General features: G+C 39.0%; 1 protein-coding gene and 1 long non-coding RNA gene across 3 annotated transcripts in view; both read right to left on the minus strand.

Annotated features, from left to right (window-relative positions):
• The window catches only part of FBXL7 (F-box and leucine rich repeat protein 7), a 371,784-nt gene that overhangs the window by 211,230 nt on the left and 136,780 nt on the right, over positions 1–23,774 (minus strand). The gene's annotated exons all lie outside the window — the stretch shown is intronic.
• The window catches only part of LOC135365455 (uncharacterized), a 100,853-nt gene that overhangs the window by 47,693 nt on the left and 29,386 nt on the right, over positions 1–23,774 (minus strand). Inside the window, exon 2 of the long non-coding RNA XR_010413352.1 lies at positions 1–23,774. This exon is cut by the window's left edge and continues 47,693 nt beyond it; it is cut by the window's right edge and continues 26,946 nt beyond it. This is a non-coding gene — a long non-coding RNA (uncharacterized LOC135365455).

A 23,774-nucleotide genomic window follows, 5' to 3' on the forward strand; every position in this document is an offset into this window, starting at 1 on the left:
CTAGAAGGGAATGCATGGGCTCTTGGGAAGAAGGGTGGTGAGTGACAGAATGGAGGGAGGAGCTGGGCATTCACACAGAACCCCCCACCCCCCCACCCCCCATTCTTTGCCTGTTCTCAAGCCTGCTGTCAGCCTTACTTGCTCTTCCCGCTGACAGGCGCCACCAACTTAGCACAGCTCCAGCAGAAAGAGAACACGTGCTTAGCCTAACGTGTGTACAGCAAATGCTAGAAGGGCTCTGACCACCTGACGTCACATGCACAGACCAAGAACATCTCCCTTTGCAGCAGACCGGTCCTTTTGGTTAGGCCTGGATCAGGTCCCCAGTTCTCAGGCCAGGGGTAAAAGTCTGCTATCAGAAGAAGAGGGGGTCAGAGACTTAACTAGCTACCCCAGTTAACCCCAAGAGTAGAGAAGAATGTGTTTCACGACGCCAGGATATTTATCGGAGAGAGAGACATGGAGAGGTAAGGAAACCTACTGAAAGGATGGCTCTTTAAAAATAGCACAGGGAGATAAACAATGGGCTGAGGTCCTTTGCAGAAGTTGGTATATAAGTGGGGAGAATGGGAAATGGGGAAGTCCGCTTGATGGGAAAGATACACTCCTTACAGTGCGGTTCGCCATTTCTTGCTAATAACAAGTGGTAACATTTACAATTACTGGGCACCAGACAGGGTTCTAAGTACGTTAAACGTATTAACGCAGTTAATTCTTATCTCCGTGGAGGAAGTACTTCTATTATCTTCATTCTATGCCGAAACTGAGGCACAGAAAGAAGTATTTTGTAGGTTCTCTAACGAAAGGGAAAAAAACCCAGGATTCCAATCTAGACACCCTAACCCCAGGGCCCATGCCCTTCCTTGCATTCGAATGCCCTGGGGCTCCCGCTGACCTGGGCGGCACCACCTCTGCCAGAGCTGCGGCACACACTTCCAGAACACAAGTCCTACCCAATCTCACATCAGCCTCATGGGCTCACAGCTGTTTGCCAGAAACCCAAGCCTCCCATCTTTCAATGAACACTGCTTTTATAATCCAAACTCAACGGTGTGGGGAATCCCGCCGCATCTGCTTCCTCCTTGAAGATGCCATTGGCTTCTAAGACTTCCCTTGTCTCCGCTGACTTCATCTCAGATGATTATGGAATGATAAGGAATTCTTTAGGTTTCCCTGGATCATTCCAAGAGAGTTAAACCAACAAACACACCTGTCAGAGAACTTAAAACTCAGATGTAAATCCTAACACAGCTAGCCTCAAAGAGCTCATCTCCCCTGCTTGACAGTGCTTGGAGCTTAAATATGCTCAAAGGAAGACAGTGGGCAAAGCGAAATTTCCACTGCTGAAACGTAATGAGCAGAACCTAGGGCCTCCTGGTGCTTCCGGGGTTGAAGTAACGTCCAAAAGAACAGGCAAACCCACCAGAGGAGACCAAATGCCGTGGGCTGCTTACAACAGGAACAGGATGACAGAAGAAGGAACAGAACACCAGCAGGTTTAGCATTTTAGGGAGGCCAGATTCACTGGCCTTAGAGAAACAACTGGAATAAGGATGTTTAGAACTTTACATGAAAAGGGCCAGAATATGGAAATTAGTCAGTCCTCCCCGTTGGTTACAGCTACAGAAAACATCAAGTGGATTTATGAATTTCCCTGTAGAAACAAATACTGCCACTTGATGATGCTCCCCAGTGAGTCATTCCACCTGATGCTGGGCTAACCCTTGGTGTGTCTGCTGTATGATGTCCTGAAGAAAGGTGGTTGGGAAAACCTGCACCAAAAGGGTGGTGTGCATCCCAGAGGCTCCATACAGATAATAATAGAGGCCCATTGTCCCCCTATACCATCATCGTGGGGACCCAGTGCAGGAAAAGGGTGACATGAGTAGCTAGGAAAATTTGATAAGGGGAAGGATGGAGAAGGGCATGTTGCCCACAGGAAATGTCCCACTTTTGAAAAATTAAAATCGAGTATTCTAAATAAAGACGAGGCATCCTTTCCCTTAAGTTCTAGAAGCGGGCCAATAACCGCAGACACTCTGCTAACACTCCATGCACAGAAAACCCATTCTCCTCCAAACTCTTCTCCTCTTCCTACAATTATAGTGGTAGTCAGAGCTCCCACAGCGCCCATGTTCAAGGGACCCAGCAGTAGCTCCTCAGGATGGCCTTCACTCCCTCAGTATCATCCGGTCAAATTTGAAGAACAAAGTATATTTATTCTAAGCACTGATTGGAGGGACAGATTCTTAGCTGTGTATTATTACTAAATTTATTTTAATTGAGTTGGGCTTTGATTACACCCACAAAGCTGATTATTTAAAGTAATTATATAATTTGAAAGTTGGAAAGCAACGCTTCCTTTCAAAAGAAATGCCTCCTTACTTAGCTCATCCGTTTAAAAATATTTTTTAAAAATGATTTTCCTTCACAATGAGGAGAGCGCAAAGGGCAGAAAACTATTGGTTCCCACCAGTGGCTCTCAGCCAGAGGCAGTTCTGCACATAATCCCCATCCCCAGGGACAGCTGGCAATGTCTAGAGGTATTCTAGGTTGTCACATGGGAGGTGTGTAACTGGCATCTAGAGGGTAGAGACCAGGGATGCTGGGAAACATCCTACAATGCACAGAACGGCCCCACAGAGAAGAATCATGTAGACCAAAAGGTCAGCAGTGCCAAGGATGAGAACCCTCCACTTCTGGAGCAGCAACTACAGCTACAAATGCAAGGACAAGTGTGAGGACTCGGTGCCTGCCATGCCTCAAGCTGCAGGGCCATTGGGATGGAGTGCCTAAAATGGTGAGCAGCTCCTGGGAAAGTTCTGAATCAGAGTCCAACCCTCCCTCAATGTCCAGGTAGTTTCATTCTTAGAAAATTCAATACACATATATTCTGCACACACACACACACATACACACAAAATAGAAAATTGCATGTTTACAAAGACACGGGAGTTAGATCCTAGACCCAAATAATTACTAACAATTTTTTTCACCTACATGAATGTCCAAAAAACTCACAAACGTTTCTTCATTGTCTTGGTCGTGCATGACTATCCTATGCATTGCAGGTCACTAGTGTCCCTGTTCTTCTCAACCTGAACTCCAGGAGCTCTCCTCCAATCGTTATGATAACCAAATGCATGTTCACAACTTTGACCCAAACGCTGCCTCGAGAGTGGTGCCACACCAGTTAAGAACCGCTACCCCAGGTCAATGATATCTCTATCACAACAAAAACAGAAGGTCCTATAGTTCTGTGAAATGATTATCCATCACACTGCATTAAATGCATTTAGAATTAGTACTAATTAGTAAAAACAAACACCTGCAGGCCTCTCTCACGGAGAGTGAAGGTAGGAGAAGAACAGGGGGCAGCTCTAAGTGGGGAATGAGCTCTGGCTGCTCCCATGCCAGGCTTCTGGTCTCTGAATGTCTTTTTCTGCTGCCACAATTTGGATCCACTAAGAATGAAACCAGGAGAGCAGGAGTTAAGCTCAGAAGTCTGAAAAGGAAAAGGCGGTAGTTATATTTCAGAGCTTTTGAATTCTAATCAGCCATGTGGATTTATTGCTGATGATTTTCCAAATATAGGGTTTCCTGTAAAGGGGTTTTGTTATTATTACAGTCACCTATTCTAATCCAGGGTGGCCTTGGGAGTGTGATTCCCTCTAATGCTTTCACTTGTATGCTTTTAATGGAGTCAGGAGAGAATTTTATCATGGAAGTAGATAGTGTGGTATTCTAATTCATTCAACAAACATGTGAGTTACACAAGCTGCCAGACTTTGAGTTCAGACATAAGGATAGGCTTACTTGGTATACTACATAGACACTAAATCCAAGTGATGATTCTAGAATTTCTCTGGCTCAAATAGAGACTGTCTTCATTTAGTTAGAACTGGAGTCTGACAATCATGACACCATGTTTAAAGCCCAGTGGGTGGTCACCATGCTTCTTGGCTCAATGGTCCAATCCATTAAAAGTTAAGTAGGTCACAATTTCCGAAAGTTTTTCCTTCCAAAAATTTACATTTTCAAGCATCACTGCACTTCCAAGCTATTAAAAATCCAGTAACTAAAGATACATGTCCAAAAAAGTCAATTTCACCTTCTAAATTACATTGAAAATGATACAAATTGGGGTTTTTGTAATTCTGTATGTTTAAGTCTTGGATAAAATGCAGCAATTAAAATAATATCCCTAGAGGTCAATATACTTTGTTCACTGCTACAAAGGGAGTGGTTGACAAAGAAAAAGCACACAAGTGAAGGAGGAACAAGACCCCCTAACTCAAATAATAGAGCTTCCAACAAGATGGGGTGGTTCAGATAGAGGGACCGTGGAGGTGTTGTTGGGTTTGGTATCAGCCTATTCACTGTGCTCATAGAAGATAATTCAAATACTGTCAAATTTATCAAACAGTTCATTATGTAAAATGTACTGGCTCTGTCCACCATGGGGCTTTCTTTTTTTTGGGGGGGGGGGCTTTCTAAGTCTGAGTGTGCAATGGACAACATAACAAAAAGATAAACTTGGTTCTTTATGCTCTTGAGGGACCTCAACGAAATTTATCTCACCTGCACATCAGGTGCAGGACAAGTCTCTGTGAAATTGCCCAGGTTTTAAAAGTACTTGGAATGACCCAGTCAACAAAGCCATTCAGACAGCTAATTGGATGCATCTGGAACTAGTGTCCAATACTATGTTTTGTTACACAGAGTCCATCACCCCCTTGTAAGGGCGTTCCTAAAAAACCACACACCATCTGGTCACTGTTCTCTAGTGAAGAGACCAAGAGACCATTGTTAAAAACTTTTTTTTTTCCTGGTATGGTTTTGTGTATTTGCACATCTGCTCTATTCTCAGCTGCCTAACCTGGTGGTCAGTGGCTTCAGATTTAAGATGAGATCATGATAAGACACTGTAAGGTCTAAAGCAGAATATGCTATGATAATAACAACATTTACTGAGTGTATTGAGTGTTTCCGTTGTGTCAGGCATAGCGCTAAGCTCTATACACATATTCTTTCATTGAATTCTGGGAACAACATGTGAAGAAGGCATTGTCACCCTAGGTTAGATGAAGACACGAAGGCACAGAGCAGTAAAGTGAAGTGGCCAAGGTCATAAGTATGGCCAATAACAGAGTTGGGATTTTAACCTTGGTATGACAGTCTTAAGAGCCCGCACTTTGCTCTGTAGCCTTCCAAAAACATCCAGCCTATATCTTGCCAGCACTGAAGAAATGAATGGAATATTCTCCTATCCCCCACATATATTTCTTCCTGGCATCTGAACTATACTAGATACCAATCATTTCCCCTGAAATATTCACCCCAGGCCTTCAGGGTAAAGTCATTCCCACTGTGTGCTTGGAGATGCTGTCTATGATTTTGTCCTCCCTAATTTCATCTTGAGAACCACCATCCACCACCACCACCATTCAGCTGCAATGCTTCCAGCTGCTTCCAAATACTTTTCTTAACCTCCCTGTATCCAAATCCAGAAAGCAGAGGCCTGATGCATTTGTACATTTTAGGTACTTCATGTCACATGCAAAACTGCATCCCAGCTTATATTTACATGATGAACATAATTAAAAATTTGAAAATGATTTCCCCAAGTGCATTTGTGATTTTTATTATTTGTTCATACTCACAAGTAAGGCTTTTTTGTTGTTGTGGAATATCTACTCCTGCCTGGACTGATGCTACTACCTGGTAGAGTGTTGGGTAAGGCAGGATCTTACAAAAAAACAAAACCAGGAAAAGAAAAATCTCTTTATTCAGAAAGATATTTAGCCCTACAAATAGGAAAGAATTTAGTCAATTTTCTCTCCAACAACAGTATAGTGGCCATTTCTGTGTTCACAATCACATATTTGTTGATATCACATTGTAATAATTATAAATTTAATACACTATGAATTTAACACATTTATTATGTTGTCAATATAATGTGTTTGGGAGCAGAAGGATCTTCCTGCTCCTTTTTAACTTTCTAGGAAGCACGCAAGTCACTGTGCTTATTCATTCTCCAACACTCACTCTTGCAGGCACCATGCTGTGAGCAAAGGGTCAGACACTGCAGTGAACAAGATAGTCCTGCGTCCACATGGTGTACAGCTTTGTGATTTCTACACACAGATGCTGTTTCACAAACAGCGTGACATCAACACTAAAGGACAGAATGTTAGGGCTGGGGAGGATGTGAGTTCATCTCATGCAGCGCCCTTATCTGCACAACAAGGACCCTGAGCACCACAGAAAGGAACTGACTTGCCTGAGGTTACATAGCTTGTCCGGGCATGGGGAAAACTACAGTCCATTCCTTCTAATCAAGTGTTCTTCTTCCATCTCTGGCTGATTTCTTCAACCCATATTATCAATATTCTCTTTATTCCACAAAATAAAAAAAAAAATCTTTTGAAACATGTTCATGGGCTGAGAAAAAGAAATGTTCTAGCATTCCTCATTGGCAGTCCTTCCAAGGGCTCCCTCCAGCTGCCAGATACTTTCCAAACACCTTCCTGTGATCTGGTTTGTGCTGAGCAGCCCCAGTTAGTCTACGGCCACCTGCAATTTCCCCAAAAGGCCATGCTTTCTCACTCATTCACACAGTTTGCTCCACAGATACAAACCCCGTGCCAGTGGTGAGCTCGCTGTGCAGAGACACCAGGGAGAGACAGTTCTTGCCGGAGGCAGAGCTCCTACTTAAATGTATTCCTTTCCCATTGCTGCTGTAACAAGTAACTACAAACTTAGTGGCTTAAAGCAACACAATTTTATCTTCTAGTTCCAGAGGTTAGAAGTCCAAAATGGGTCTTACAGGGCTAACACCAAGGCGTTGACAGAGGCGGGTTCTTGGTGGAGGCTCTAGAGCAGAACCCATTGCCTTGACTCAGCTTCTTGAGGCCACTGGCATGCACTGGCTCGTGGCTCCTTCTTCCATCTGCAAAGTCAGCAGCATCGCACCTTCCAGTCTCTCTGTAATCCTGACAACTGCTCCTTCCTTAAGTCTCTTTCTCAGACTGCGACCCTCTGCCACCCTCGTATATAAGGACCCAAGTGATTCTATCAGTCCTGCTCAGATAATCCAGGATAATCTTTCATCTCAAGATCCATAACCACATCGGCTAAATCCCCTTTGCCATGTAAGATAACACACCAAGGGTTCTGGAGGTTAGGACGGGGACGTCTTTGGGGCCATCCTTCTGCCCAGCACGTTGGCCCATCATTGACTATTTTTCTTAAAATCTCTCTCTGTCTGCTGGAATCCTTCTATTTATCCTCCAACACCCAGATCGGCCACCATTACCTGACCCAGAGCCACCCAGGTAGATGAGCCACGTACCTCCTCTCTATAATATTTTGCATATATCTCTCTCCTAGCATGTATCATATTATAATAGTATTTCCTTGCCTTCCTTACCAGACCATAAATTCACTGGGAGCAGGTACTTATGCTTATTCATTCATGCAGCCCCATAAGTTAGTACAAAGATTTATGAGCACTATCTCAACAACAACTATGTGAGAAATTAATAGATGGAGGAGAGGAAGGATGAGTGAGGGGGTGGGCAGCATGGACTAATGGTATCCTGCTATGATTTAACTTTATATCATATGCATATATTGAGAATTATTATGTTGTGCACCTGAAACAAATCTAATGTTACATCTCAATTATATCTCAATTTTAAAAAATGTGAACTATATTGAAAATTGTCTAACTTATCTCAATGTGGGAGAATTATTAAAATATTTTTATTAACTTTTCATCACTTCAAACTTTAACAGGGCTTTGTGTTCTTAAATTTTACCATGTAGATAGCCCTTGGGAGGCACTACAGGGTCTTTGTTTTCCACACAAGGAAACGGCAGTTTAAGGAAGTGAAGGGGTCCAAACATGTAGGAGGAAAGTGGAGGAAGTGATGGACTTCAAGAAAATCATCAGAAATTATGTGCCGAAGAGTTTGTGCTCTAACTGGGATCCTTATTGAAAAGAAGGAAAATTGTTCTAGGTCTTAAACTATTTAACTCTCTTAGAAGCCATGCCTCCCACTGCTTATGCTTTTATGGGGGTATGTTCCTTGTCATTGTTATGGCTGTCCTTCTATAAATATGCTTCAAGAGGCCCTTTGCTGTGAAATTTCTTTTCTTCTGAAATATATTAACATTCCCACCCTCTTTGTGGTGTCCCAGGACACATGTTTTATATCTTCTTAAAGGGGGACTCTGCCGTGGGACCCGGGGGCAGATGCAGTTTTACAGGAAGCCTTAGGTGGGAATTATTCTTGCAGAGCCCAAGGATGACAGAGGGTGTGAACTGGCAGGGTTAGGTGGTCCCCTGAAGTTGTTCAACTCTGGGTAGTGAGCCCAGCCTCACTACCACATACAATTCTGGAATAAAGCCACTATACCCAAAAGTACCTTGGTACAACACTATATATGGACACACTTTTAGCTGGTTACTTAAAAATAACTATTGCTTGCAAGGTGAGGGCTTCGAGAACAATGAAAGACAAGCTGAAGGGCTCCGAAGTCTACTTCTAAGTGCTCCTGAATCAGGAGTTAATTCTACATTTAAAACAGAAACTTCCTGTATTTCAAATGAGTAAGCACTATCAGCAATAATACCTTCACCTTTCATTTTGCTCTCTTATTCTATTTACAACCTGTCCTTGGCCTTTGTAAACATTACAGGAAAGATAATTAGGGCTACAGTTTATTTATGATGACCAGACATTGCCTAAAGCCCCAGATCTGAAAAATGAAACCAGGGGATTCCATATGCTCAAAATTTCTTTTACTGCCATCTTAAACAAATAGAAAATCTCAGACAGTAAAGTGTTTTTCCAGGGTCTGATACAAGCTGAAGAGTTTCCCATCAGACATAAACACTTCTGAAGCTGGGAGGCGGGGTAACAGACTGTATCCATCAGTTAAGTTGTAACCTACACAAACATGCAGTTATTAAATAGCTCTCCTCTTAACCAAGAGCCATCTAGGGATTCTGTCCAGGAAATATGTTATCATGTTCTTGGGCATCATCTACTCCTTGATAAATACAATTGGATCTTCTCAGCTGGATGGAAAGGTTTTACAACCATGTGCTCTAAAAACAAAGTACTGAAGAAGCTCCTTAGAGAAAACTTAAAAGCAATATTTTATTTAGATGCCAAAGTAAGATGAAGTATGAACGTGCCATTCCCTGTCATTAAAGATAAAGATCAATTTTGTATGGGATGTGGTATGGGAAGTGGTAATGACATGTCATATATTCACTCAACCTGTCTTATTTCCCTCCTGAATACACAGTAAGGTCCATCTCCAGCCCTCCTTTGCATTAACCTCAAGTAAGTCATGTGATGGAATGTGGCCAATGGAATATGGACACAGGTGACAGAGGCCACATCACACCTGGCAATAAACTCCCTTGCAGCCTCACTATTATCTCTCCTTATTTTGTGACAATTTTGGAGGCCACATGTTGATCATGATGAACAAAGCCTGGGTTCCCAGATGTCTAAATGACACAATGGTCTATGACATAACGAAGCAGTAAGTTTTTACTGTATTAAGTCGCTGCTATTTTAGGTGTTTTTGTTACAACAGCATATTCTGACTAGAGCAGACCTGGATTATCTGGGTGACTGGCATGCTGTGTTTACATAAACCTAGTCTCAATGAAGCAAACCAGAGATTTCTTATTCCTTGAGAGAAATCATCATGCCTAGACAGCACAGTTATGTCCTACCTTAAAAAACAAGAAAATTCATTTTCCTTCTGTTACATTACTGGCTCCTATACTTCCTAACAAAGGCAAAGAGAACATATAAGCCTGAGATAATCACAAAAACCAAACCATGTTAACTCACCTTTATATTTGGTTCAAGTGTAATCACAGGATAAATGGTTATATGAAAACCCTATTTTTAAAGTCTTTCTCTGATTATAAAAGCAATACAGTTTATTATAGGAAATAGAAGAAATACACAAAAATGGAAAGGAAGAAAAATCACCCATTATCACACCACCCATTGGTAACTACTATTCACAGGATCATAGAAACAAGTCAAGTCTTTTCTCTGCATGTGTGTGAGTATACAGATACCTATTTAATTTTACAAATTTGTAATGACACCCTTTCAATAATGCCATTAAATATTTTTCAGTAAGTTAAGAACATTTTTTTAAATTTTATTTTATTATATCATGTTAGTCATCATGCATTACACATCATTAGTTTTTGATGTAGTGTTCCATGATTCACTGTTTGTGCATAACACCCTTTCGATTCCCCCCCTTCATTTTCCCCTTCCTACTATCTTCTCTCTCTTTTTTTTTTTTTAACATATAATGTATTATTTGTTTCAGAGGTACAGGTCTGTGATTCATCAGTCTTACACAATTCACAGTGCTCACCATAGAACATACCCTCCCCAATGTCCATCACCCAGGCACCCCCTCCTTCCCATCCCCCACCACTCCAGCAACCCTCAGTTTGTTTCCTGAGACTAAGAATTCCTCATATCAGTGAGATCATATGATACATGTCTTTCTCTGATTGACTTATTTCGCTTAGCATAATACCCTCTAGTTCCATCCACACCATTGCAAATGGCAAGATTTCCCTTTCTTGATGGCTGCATAATATTCCATTGTATATATATACCACAAGTTAAGAACATTTCTGATAGAAAGTTTCTTCTACAACATCATTTGTAAACCTGTGTATCAATATACTTTATTCATAAAATCTTTTATTGATGGATATTTGTTATTTCAAATGTTGTTAGCAGAAGCAATGCTAAAGTGAATAAACCTTAGAGAAATCTTTGCTATCTCTTTAATTACATCTTTTGGATGAATTTGTCGTATTGAAATTTATGAATTTGAGAACATGACTTTCTCTAAAGGTTTGACACAAATTGTCAAATTATCCTCCAGAAAGTCTGTACCAATTTATGTTCCTACCAGGTTTGTCATGTTCTTCACCTTGATCCCTGTATTTCTCAACAGATTTTTTCCTAAATGTTACGTGTACCTGTTTGTTTGCATCTTTTATTTTTTTTTTAATTTCTTTATCTTAGGGGGAGAGAGAGAGAGAGTGCGTGCACATGCACAGGAGGAGGGGCAGAGGGAGAGAGAGAATCCCAAGCAAACTCCACACTGAGCACAGACCCCAATGTGGGGCTTGATCCCACAACCCTGAGATCATGACATGAGCAGAAACCAAGAGTTGGAGGCTTAACCAACTGAGCCACCCAGGGGCCTGTTTGCATCTTTTAATAATATATTTTCCCAGCTGATTCTTTGTAGCATATAAGAACACTATTTATCATTGCTTTTTCATTTCCATTGTCATTAAGGGCATGGACTTTGGAGTCCCACATAGGGTAGGGTGTCTACTTTACTCGAAGCCTTAATTTTTTCATTTAGATGATAGGAATAACTAAAACAATACCTCTCACGGAATTATTGCAACCACTCACTAAGATATTACATAGAATGCATTCAGCACAATATCAAAGTACCTAATAAGCAATTAGTAAAATTCAGTAAACTGAACTAACAGAACATCAATACATTTTCAGAAATCTACACGTTTAGATAAATATCATTGACAAAGACTGAAACTTGCTCACATTTATAATGTCTGTGGTCTTTAACAAGCATTTACTCAGCACAACTTACCTGCCTAATTATTTCTAACTGACATCTCATTTTTATAATTGTTCTTCCCTACTTTGGATACATTAATTGGAAGTCTACTGAAAACCAAACACAATGTAATAAAAGACCATGTGATCTATTTAAGCTTGGTTCTTTCTTCTCTATTTGACTATAGGACAGGAAGATAAAACTAGATCGATTTTTGACTCTTGGAGTAATTATCCCCTGAAATAGCTGCCTAGTATAGTTGTTTAGGTTGTGAATTGCACAAGGGTAACATATTTAATAGACCGTAATTCTCATCTAGCTATATATTTTTTTTTTACTATGCTTTCATCACCTCCAGAGATGAGTGTTTATTTATTAAGACAATTTTCAAAAAAAAACTGGCAATGAATTCATTTTCGAATCAACTTAATATTTAGAATAACTTTCTAATAATTGGAGAGACAATGTCTCAGGAGGAATTACCTTTTTCAAAATCACATGAAGGCATCATGTAGCAGCAGCTTTGACCCCAGTGGCTTCAGTAGTTTGCAGAAGTGAGCAGCCAAAGCACTGAACAAAATTCCATTCAACTGTGAATGTGGATACTTGTTCTACAGACAAGCAAAAGCTCAATGAAAACTTGTCTGTAACACCTATTAATCTACCTTTCTGCTACTTCCATCATTTAATGAGGAGCTTTGGCCATATGTTTATTGTACAAAAATAAACCTCTGTTCCTTTGTCTCCCAATCCTGTAGTTGGTGTAAATGTCTATTTTTTTAATTCCATTTTCAGTGTTACCATCATTTCATTTTTTCCCTCATGACTGAATTGTTAGATGTGGTTAATTAACTCTCATTCTATGGAATAGTGGATGGTCCTCTAAGACTTCCCCCCAAACAGGGCAGCCAGCAAGACTTTACCATCTCAAAATTCATTAGACACTCAGGTATCCACTCGATATTGGCACTTGGATATTTACTGTTCTTTTTAAGAAAAAAAAAATGTAACTTTCCACAATTATATTCATGAAATACATTTTAGCTTTTGTATCTAAATATGAAAAGGCCAGTATTCTGGAAAAGAAAAAAGTAAAATCAATGCAGTATCTTAGACGAGCTTATATTTTCCAATCTTAATTAACATATAGACAGTTTCCTGGCATAGTTACCAGAATGGTGTGTACCCTATTCAAAAACCAAACTGGAAAACAATAATTAAGAACTGTAATCACATCTAAAATAGGGATATTAAGAAGCACCACAGTATGCTGGCTAAAGCACAGTCCATAATAGTCCATTCAACTGTTAAGTTAGGTTTCAACACATAGGGTAGTTTATCAGTATTTAGAAAAACCAGGTGAGGTTTTCCATTGGACTCGTCATCTAGTTAAGAAATGATGAAAAAAATAACCAAAATTTTCAATTCATCTGGTCCAAAATCACTCATCATTTGTAAGCGGATTAGTAGCTGGTGGTATTTTTTCTGTAGCTGCCTTTCCGAGGTTGGTCAGAGGGCCAGAGTCAAGGGGTTAGTCAAAATCATTTAGGTAGTCAACAAAATTGAAGAGGCAATAGAATTTTTAGCTGTGTGGTAACACAGAGTCTGAAGAAAAGTAGAGAACTCTACCCCACCCAAATTATCTCAACTGGTAAAAATGAGGACTAGAAGTTCAAAGCCACTTGTATCTGTCTGAAATTATGTGATATTTTGTTCTTTGACATCTAATATGTTCAAAGAAAGAGCATGATTTCTTTCCTCTCAAGACACACTGGCTGGTTTTAAGGATGATTTTCTGTTGCTAAGTCACATACACCATCTTGAAGATGTCTATAAATATTAACAACTGAGGCATATCTTCTTCCATATACAGACATTAGTAAGGAGCCTTGGTAAGTCTGTATCTCTCCTCTTTTCTGGGCTAAGAATCAGGAATCTGAACACTGGTATCATGGAAACCCAAGCAAAGTCTTTCTGATTTCCATCCCGTAAGCTCAAGAGCAATGCATCCATGTTTTATTTATCCTTGGAGGGGATTAATTTAATTTTGATTTCCTCTCTCTGTGTTTGCTTTGGAGGTTTTCACATACATTGCTGAAACTAAGTACAACTTGGCAGGGAGAAGGCTGTAATGTGATGTATATCCCTTCAGCCTCCCTCAGCCAACTAGGCGAAGCTGTCAGTGGAAGCAGGAGGACAGCTTCATCTCCCCTGCAGGAGGCAGAAGACTGGAAGGGAGACGACGTTGAGGTATTCCAGTTTTACTCCAACACTACAGAGAGATTGTCACACTTAATGTTCCAGGTGTTTGGGGTCCTCCATGTTATCTCCTTTCTTAGGACATGAAGCTAAAGAGAAAGGGGATCTCCAGGACATAATCAGACTGGAAGAGGAGTCAAAGTTCAGGATTTGCCACTGTCTTTTTCTTTCTCCCCTGGTGTTGGCATTTAAAAAAAAGGTTGGTAAGTGTGGTAGTTCAGAAACCAAATCCACATGGTAGCTTGAGATATATGTGCAAGACATGCTATTATACTAAAGTATTTTGTTTCTGATTTTGATAACTCTAAATAAAATTCACCCTAAACTAAGCTGTCTCCATAATTTGGCCATTGTGAATAATGCCACAGTGAACACAGGGGTGTAGATACCTCTTCAAGATTCTGATTTCAACTCTTTTGGATACATATCCAGAAGTGGACTTGCTTGATCATAGGGTAGTTCAATTTTTAATTTTCTGAGGAACTTCCATACTGTTTTCCATTTTCCATTCCCACCAACAGTGGACAAGGGTTCCAATTTCTCCATGTGCTCACCAACACTTGTTATCTTTGTGTTGTTATTGTTGTTTTTAATGATAGCCATCCTAACAGGTGTGAAGCGATATCTCATCATGGTTTGAATTTGTATTTCTCAGATAAACTGACAAAGAAAATGTGGTATATACATATGATAGAATATTATCCAGCCAAGGATAACTGGGATGAACCTTGAGGGTATTATGCTAAATGAGATAAGCCAGTCACAGAAGGACAAATACTGTATTATTTCACTTAGATGAGATTATCTGGAATAGTACAACACATAGCAGAAAAGAGGGTTGCCAAGGGGCAGGGAGAGGGAAAATGGGGTGTTGTTATCCAAAGGATATAAAGTTTCAACTGTGCAATATGATTAAGTTCTAAAGATCTGCTGTATAACATAGCACCTATAGTTAATAATACTGTATTTATTGTACATTTAAAATTTTAAGAGGAGAGATCTCATGCTAAGTGTTGCTACACACACACACACACACACGCGCGCGCGCGCGCACACTCCCTAAACTAAAAAAGATTTCACTGAGAAACGGATGAGCATTAAATCTCACACCTATTAAAACATCTATTGACACATTCAATCTCTGTCCTGTCCAGAAATTTCTTGAGGACAGTAACTATATTTCATCATGATTTCTTTACCTCAAAAACAACAACACGCTACTCATGCTACTGATGAGCCAGAATCTTATCTATTGATGATATAATGAAAATGATGATGATTTAACCAACAAGAAAGAGGCCCTTTGTATTTTCATGTTTACCACAAGCACTTAACATCTGCATTAACAGGTTCTGCTTTTACAGTTGGGGACCATATTTAATTTGTGGCTTTGCAATAAAAGAATATAAAATGGCAGCTGTGAGAAGCTGGAGCAGAGATTTCCCAGGTAGAACACTCCATGGTAAACTGCTTCCACTGCAGTCAGGATTTATCATGTGGAACATTTTCTTGGGGGCCAGTTCACGAGCTCTTTCCTCCTTGAAAAGCATTCGTTTCATCTTTGCTTGCTTTGTTTTCTTTGGCCGGCCCCTCGTGAAGAGCAGTGCCCTGCAGCACGGTGACCTGTGGTCCAGCTCCTGTAACTGGAGCCATGAGCAAGAAGCCTTCCTAACACAAAGATGAGCTCTCGCGGGGCAAATCATGGAAGATGAAACATTTCACTAGGTAGGGGGGTTTTCCATCTCTATCAAATATTTTCAGTAAAACTGTCTGAGGGCGATGCTAAGAACCAGAAAAATGACTGTTTTGAAAAGCTTGAGTAAGACTTAAAAAAATATAAAAACAAAAATCTTCGCAGTTGTTTTCTGAAAATGTAACCAGATTTTCTGCTTCTTAAATTACAAAGTCTAACGAAAACCCTGGCATCAATATCCTACTGCATTTTAAGGATCAAAAAGTGGGGTCAAGAAAGGATGTGGGACCAATCAGATTTAAGGGCAGAAAAGTGAAGAAGGAAAGGATTTTCAAGTCTCCCTTAGTTCACTTGTAAATCAACTCATTACCTAAAGAGCATCTGCAAAGATGGTTTAGTCTCACAGAATTTGAGAGCTGGAAATTGCCCCGCAGATTGTTTCAGCCTTATTTTATGGATAAGTAAGCTGAGGCTCATTGAAGTTAGACGCATGTTCCAAATTAATTAGAAAAATGAGAGATCTTAGATCTCCTGACTTCCTGCTTTCCCTCTATACAATATTGGGTAAAAAAAAAAAATTCATATAGTTAAAAGCATAAAAATGTAACCTCAAGGATCACAGCACAACACATTAAGGACATTCAAGGGCTGTACATTTGGCCACTTCACACTTTTCCCCTACTCTGTACAGCCTACTCTGGTGTGCATTAGGAATGCAAATATTAAGAAGAGTTAAGATTGTGTAAGAAAGAGATCCATGGAAGCAATGAATGACCAAACCCTGGGGTAAGGACCCGGAGATAACAGCACTCAAAACTGCCTTTAAGTTCAGTAGGTGAATATTCCATGCATTAAAGATGTTGAGGGCTGAGTGCTGTTAGGCGTTGTCAGAGAAGACGTCTCAGAGGCAGGGATGCCTTGTGTTGTGTCTTAAAGGGTGAATACAAGTTGGCTTGGGTGTCAGAGGGAAGAAGAAGAATCCAGCAAGATGGAAACATCCTGTGGTCAATCGGCAGGGTGGTATCCTGGAGAAAGGTGAAGCAGTTTGCTACGGCTAATATGCATTGTACAAAGAATGAGAATGGCAGAAGGTGAATTTCCAAAGCTAGGCAATGGCCTTGTATGACATGCAAAGGAATTATAGCTTTATCATAAAGCCCAAGGTGTGTGTCATGGAGTACCAATCTAAGAAGATGCTCTTTGATAAAAAAAAAAAAAATACTATCACTCACCCCCGAGAGGTCACAACTCTTACCATTATATTGATAGTTTCAAATATCAAGCAAAAAGAATCATTCCCAACTTTGATTTTACCTAGCATTGTGTAACTGAATAATTTTTGAGTAATATTTGCCTGAACATGTGAGTAAACTTACTTACTAGCTAAGTGCTTCATGGAACACAGTTAGGAAAGGTTGTATGTGACAGGGAATCACTGAAGAGAAATCAGATCAAATATGCACTTAAACAACACTAGATGCATTAACCCTTAAGAACAGACCTAAGTGGAGCCACTTTATTCCAAATAACAAGGGGAGACCCAAAAAGCAACAGGATTTATAGATAATCATTAATATGGAATACATGATTTACGGATTGTACAAACCTCCAGCTGGAATGGGGTGAAATTCTTACAAGTCTGTCTTAGTTAGTGTTCCCTCCTTTGTGTTCTTAGTCTGGTGATGCCACTACCATTCTGGACTCCATTCTAGTGGCCAAGTTCTATCACCCAAAAGGCATGGAAAGTAGTAAAGGAATAAAACAATCCTATACTTCTGTCTGATGCCCCCCCAAATCTAACCCAAGCCAGGGAGTGAACATTTATGTGATCAAATCAATGGTCTTATTAAAACCAATGAGATAACACTACCTTCAAACTCCTTCAGATAGTACCCTTAGAATGATGCAGACAGATCAGGACCTACAGAATGGGAATTTCATGGACTGCATGTTCGTAGGTATTTATCCCAGCAAATGTATGAGCAACGGTGAGAATGCAAACCCACTGAGAGAAGTAGGAGCACCATGCACAAAAGGGCTGAGCAATGGAATGCTTTCCTGCTGCACGTTTTCACCAAATGAATAATCCGTACAGAAGAAAACCTTACATTTCAGCTCGGTAAGTAAATTAAGTTTTTTGAAGCACTTACATAAGCTAATTGAAATGATGAATGGAAGCAATTAAACAGATTTCTCAAGCCTTTAGAAGCCAACGCTTTGATCCAAAATATCCAGAAAATTGAGATGATATGAGATTGTTTTATCTGTTAAAGTTTCCCAGATAGTAAGTTGTCGACTCCTATTTATTTCAGATAACATCTAAATTCAGGAGAAAACCTTGCATATACAATAATTTTTTTAACAATCAGAGTATACAAATAGCATAAAAATTCTTCTTAAAGTTCAACTATAGCAAAAATACTTTCAATTAATATGTAATATAAAATAACATTTTGAATATAAACCATATTTTGACTCAATGTTTGTTTTGTTGTTGTTGTTGTTGTTGTTGTTTTAGTTTACATCCTAAGCCAGGCACTGCAACTGATGCATTATACAGCTGATTCCTGATTTATTTTGTGTTCCAAAATAAACGCAGATAGTCTGACCCAGCCCATTGCAGTTCAAGGAGGTCTTGAGGAAGCCTGTTGATATCAGGTTCATTCACATAGCAAAGACGGAAAAGACATGGATGCAGTGCTATGAATTCCAGGAACCCTTCAGGCCTGCAATCTTAATGATCTATCTGAAGGAAATGTTGTGATACTGTTGGAGCCAGTAAAAGTATTTCTGTGAATTAAGAAACCTTAACTCCTTCTGATAACATAGTGCAACACTAAAAGCTCCCATGCGTGGCAAAATATCAGAATTACCTAAAATAATGATCAGTTGCATTTTTGTGGTCCAGAGAAGTTGGGCTAAACTCTAACCCAATAGTAAGAGAGGAGGAGTTCTGTTACAGCTTTCAAATTTCATCATTGCCCCCTCCCTATCTTTTTTGGGTAAACCAAAAACTCTTCAGGTAAACTGAAATTGCAAACTGTGTGAGTTATGTTTATGAACTTTGTGGATTGCAGTTCTTTCCTCAAATAATGGGACAATTCAGTGTGTGAGCTTTCTTTCTGAACAGACACCTCAAGCCCTCCTGGTTGGATTTGCTATGAACAATTCAACTATCTCTAAAGATCTTCCAACCTGATCGTTGTTTTCAGTGTTTTTCTTTAACAACCTTGACATCTTTGCAACAAACTTTTAAGCAGTTAATAGTTGGGTCTGGTCCTTTTAAAAAACTTTTCAAGAAACCTCTTCACATATCTATTTGTTTCTATAATGTAAGAGTTGATATCCAATAATACAGCTATATGAGCAAGAGAGCAAGAAGGTACATAAAGCATTCTATGAGCTACGTTCAGATATTCTGATAGTATTAACCTCATTAATGGTGCCATTATTGAGGCTGGAGTGACCCCAGGCCCTGCAAGTGGCTTACCCCCAGTTCTTACTCAGTCTGCAAGGTTGCTTCTCTCAATTCCACTTCTAAGCTGAAGAAACTGTAGTTCAAAAAGACACCTGCACACAGTTAGCAAGTCCTGGAGCTCTTTTTGAACTAATCTCCAGGACTCCTTAAAGCCTGCATATGCAGTTTTCCCCTTATGTAAAATTACAATGCAATGTAACTGATCTCCCCGACATGCCAGACTCATTTCCAAATGCATGTTCTCACTTGTAAGATAATTTGCTCAGGGAATTACATGTGTTTTCTAGTATGCTGCCATTGATTCACATATTTTTTGGACTTCTTCCTTTTGGAATTTCAGAGTTTAAAACATTTAAACATAAATGGTAACAAACCTCTGTTCCTAAAATATGTGTTTATTGAATACTACAAAAACTATCATGAAGAGCCAAGATGTATAAAAAATGGATGATCAGGCTTGGGGATACTATTTTGGATCAAAAGTGAGGTGTACCTGAAAGTAAAAGATTCATTTTCTTCTGTGGTCCATAGACTCTGAAGATAATTCCAAGGAAACCCAAAATTGTTTAAGCAGGGTAATACTGTTGGAATCAGTGCACATTCTTACCATGTTACCACTAAAGGACAAAATTCATTTTGCAGAAATAAAACTTCGTTTCTGTGTTCCATGATCAATGTTTACCATCAGTATAGTCATTAAGAGTATACCAACACTTTTTTGTGGTAACTAAGTGATTGATAAATGACTATTCTTCTAGAGTATATTATAAGCCATCAATGAGGATGAGAGCATTATTTTCAGTCTGATTATTTAGAATTTTTTTCTAACTTCAGTGGCTCTGAAAGGTCCAAGAAAACTCCATGAAATATCTTCTAGGTATCTCTCAAATCTTACTCTGAATCATCTCCAACATCTGGTGGAACATTTGAAAGTGGCTAAAAATAGCAACCAAATACATTTTCTAAAATAGAGAAAGAACAGGTAGACAACCGACAAGAATTCAATTTAGGAAAACAAATTACAATATCATTTTTGAATTTACAACTTCAGATTTTAAAAGACCTCTTCGAAAGTTATTTCCAGCATAAAATCTCTCTATGGAAACAGAATCATTTTTAGAAACTAAATGAAAACACTGTTAATATATCTAATTTTAAACAGGAGGAAAAAGAGATGTAATGCTGACCAAAGGTGTTTCAACCACATGAAACAAACTCTAAGAATATTTTCAAGAGTTAAGGCTCTAAGATAACAACTCTTTCAAATAGTTAAAAGGCATTACTTGCTAAAATTCTTGGAAGAAATCTGTTTAGAGACATTAAGATGTCTTGAAAATATCCTTTTGTTGTATTCTTACATGGCCAAGCTACACACACACACGGGACCATGGCTTTCTCTTGCCCCAAAAGACAGGAAGGATAAAGTAGAAGTCACTGTCATTGACATAAGTCAGAGTTTACTCATGCCATAAATTCAGCTTGTTTTTTTTATAATTTTAAGATAACTTTTACAGCAACTAGCATTAGCAGCTAATCTGCACTCAACGATTCTTACTCTAACTTCTAGGAAACTGCTTAAGTTTATCAAGTATAGTCCTCTTTTCCAGGAATAAGAGGTTCAAGTTTTATAAACTAGTGCCCTGCAGGAAATCCACTAGCATTTAATGTTTTTTTTTCTTGCTACTTGTCTACCCACTTCACACTGTAAACCTGTTCGATTCCATCAGATGAAACTGGTCCAAAACAAACGGATTGAAATTAAGCTTGACTGATCAACATTCTGGCAGTCATTTTTACTATAAAAAGGAAAGAAAGGAACACACTCCAAATGAAAAAAATCCTGCTTCAACCAGCCTGGATGTGGAATATTAGCCTAGGATTGATGTTAGTACATAATTACTATCATTTATTTTCTAGGCTTTCAAAATTGTGAGCCAGTGACTAAAATTTATGATGGCCCATCATTATATCCCCATAAACTTTCTTTTTTATTTGTTACAAAATTAGAACAAAGTACGGGAGATCTCCAGTTGTACCATAGAGCAATCCCACAAACAAGGTCATAATGTAACTTATAAAGGTTAAAATCTAAGACTTGATCTCAAATTAATAAATGATCAACTAAGATTAAGGCAGGCCTAAAAACTCTACTTGGAGCCAACAGGTAGTAAGAAATAACAAAGAGAGAGCTCCTACCTTATGTTTTGTTTTCCCTACTAATGCTCATGAGCTACTATTTGAAAATGGTGGGAAAAAAATAGCTAAATGTGTGTGAATCCACAAAAGAATAAAGCAGCACAGGGAATAGCTGCTATCTGATCCAAGTGAGTTCCAGTTTTCTGCCTCGGGTTAAAAATGTCCCAGAGTACCAGTCGAAACATGTACCTAAAACCATCAAACATGGTATTGAAATAATTATGGAAAATGTAAATGATGCCAAAAGAATAAAACAATAAATGGACAAATATTCAGATTTTTCAAAAAAATGAGCAAGGCACTCTCCAAACTGTAGATATTACTATGGATTATTAAGGGATGGTGGGAAAGTGGTTATATGCGGAAACAATAATTGTCAATAGCTAGCATGGCTTTACTATGTACAACAAACCTTTTCTTGGACAAGGCTATTACACAAATAAATACAATTTGTAAATATAATAGATAATATATGTGGACTTCTGAGAAAGCAACTCAGAACTATCATGCAATCAATCTTATGACCAAGACCAATAAAAAATAAAAAAGATTATTTAAGTGGATTTTATCAAGCTAAACATAGCAATTCATGAATCAATGTTAAGTCTGAGAGGAGGGATTTCTGGCGGATCCCTCTTTGGACTCGGCTGTGACCTATTCAATAGTTTCATCAGTGACTTATTGAAAGAACAGCAACTCTGTTAAATGGAAGATCAGGATCCCCCAAATCCAGGTGGTCCGAAGAGATTCTATTAATCCCCAAACCCTACTTTTTAAATGACAGTTTGTAAAGCTTTGCTCAAGGGATCAAAAAATCAGTTCAGGGCACCTGGGTGGCTCAGTTGGTTAAGCAACTGCCTTCGGCTCAGGTCATGATCCTGGAGTCCCGGGATCGAGTCCTGCATCGGGCTCCCTGCTCTGCAGGGAGTCTGCTTCTCCCTCTGACCCTCCTCCCTCTCATGCTGTCTCTCATTCTCGCTCTCAAATAAATAAAAAAATCTTTAAAAAAAAATCAGTTCAAAGTGCAGGGTTGGGAAGAAATGGCTTAGAAGAGGCAGGGTGTATGAAAAAGACCTGGTCGATATTTTGACAGTAAACACATTATGACCCAATAGCTTGCATGACACAACAGTATGCACGACACTGACAAGTATATAGCTGGAGATATGCCCTATTTGTCCTACTCTACTCTGTTCACCTGAAGAATTATTTTTATTTCAGGGTAATTTAAGTGGGCTATAAACAAACTGCAATCTGTTCATAAAAGAGTATCTAGGATGGTGAACAGCTTTAAAAAGCAAATTACAACACAGAGAGTTGCAAGATAATGCTGTTCTCATTGTAGCAATGATAAAAACTCAGAAACTTGTGATCCCCATCTAAGAATTGAGTTTGTAAAGCAACCTATACTGAATTCTAAGGAGAGACAGGAGACAACCTTTGTCAGAGCATGGGAGGAAGAGGTGGCTACCATACAAGTAGGTAAGAAGAAATCAGCTAAAAGCTAATTGGGTTCTTAAGGAACTTGGGCTAGGGGGTCAGCTTATAATAGCTGAAAGTCCAAAAGACAGGGAAAGTTTCACTATTTATTAATAGGCTTTTTCACAGGCTTCCACCAGCTCCTTGGTAAGAATTGGGGGCAGGGAGAGAAAATGGTGAGAACACTTCTCAGTGGTGCTGGTGTGCAAATAAGGATCAGCTGCTATGGGGAGCAGGCATGAAATGTCCCCAGTTTTCTTGAGTCTTTCTTTTATTAAAAGTATAATCCTTACCATGGAAGGGATGAAAGTACCTTAACATAATTTAGGAAATAAAGATAGACATGACAGCAAACTTCTTGTTAGGTGCCATGCAAGCCAGAAGACAGTAAAATAACATCTTTAATGTACTAAAGAAAAACAAACAAAAAACTGTCAATTGAAAATCCTTTACCCCATTAAAACATGTTTCAAAAATGAAATCATGGTAAGCACTTTATTAGAGAAACACAAGCTAAAAGAATTTATCACCTAAGCCCAAAGCAACAACCACAACAAAAAATGTTAAAAGAGGTCCTTCAGAAAGGAATATGAGACCAGATAAAATTTGAAACTTTACAAAGTAACAGTGAACTCCAGAAAAGATAAAAATGAAGGTGAGTGTTAAAGATACTTTTTCTAAGGATAATTGAATGTCTAAGCTACAGTTATGTAGGTTGCAGCATTTATAACATATGTAGAAGTAAAATAAATGGCTTCAGTAGCACAAAGGCTGGAAAGAGAAAATGGATGTACACTGGTATAAGGACCTTACACTATAAGGTAGACTGTAATAAGCTAATGATATATACCGTAACCCTAAAGAACCCTCCAAAGAATTAAATCAAGAAGAAACAAGAGTAAATATAAGATAGAATCTTAAAGATAACAACAAAGTAGTACAAAAGAAGGCAGGAAAAGATGAAAAAAGAAAAACTGGGCAGATAAGATGAAAAGAAAA

The sequence above is a fragment of the Mirounga angustirostris genome, unplaced genomic scaffold (genome assembly GCF_029215605.1).
Source record: "Mirounga angustirostris isolate CCGP_5_RB_7025 unplaced genomic scaffold, mMirAng1.0.hap1 SCAF_7, whole genome shotgun sequence".
NCBI lineage: Eukaryota > Metazoa > Chordata > Mammalia > Carnivora > Phocidae > Mirounga > Mirounga angustirostris.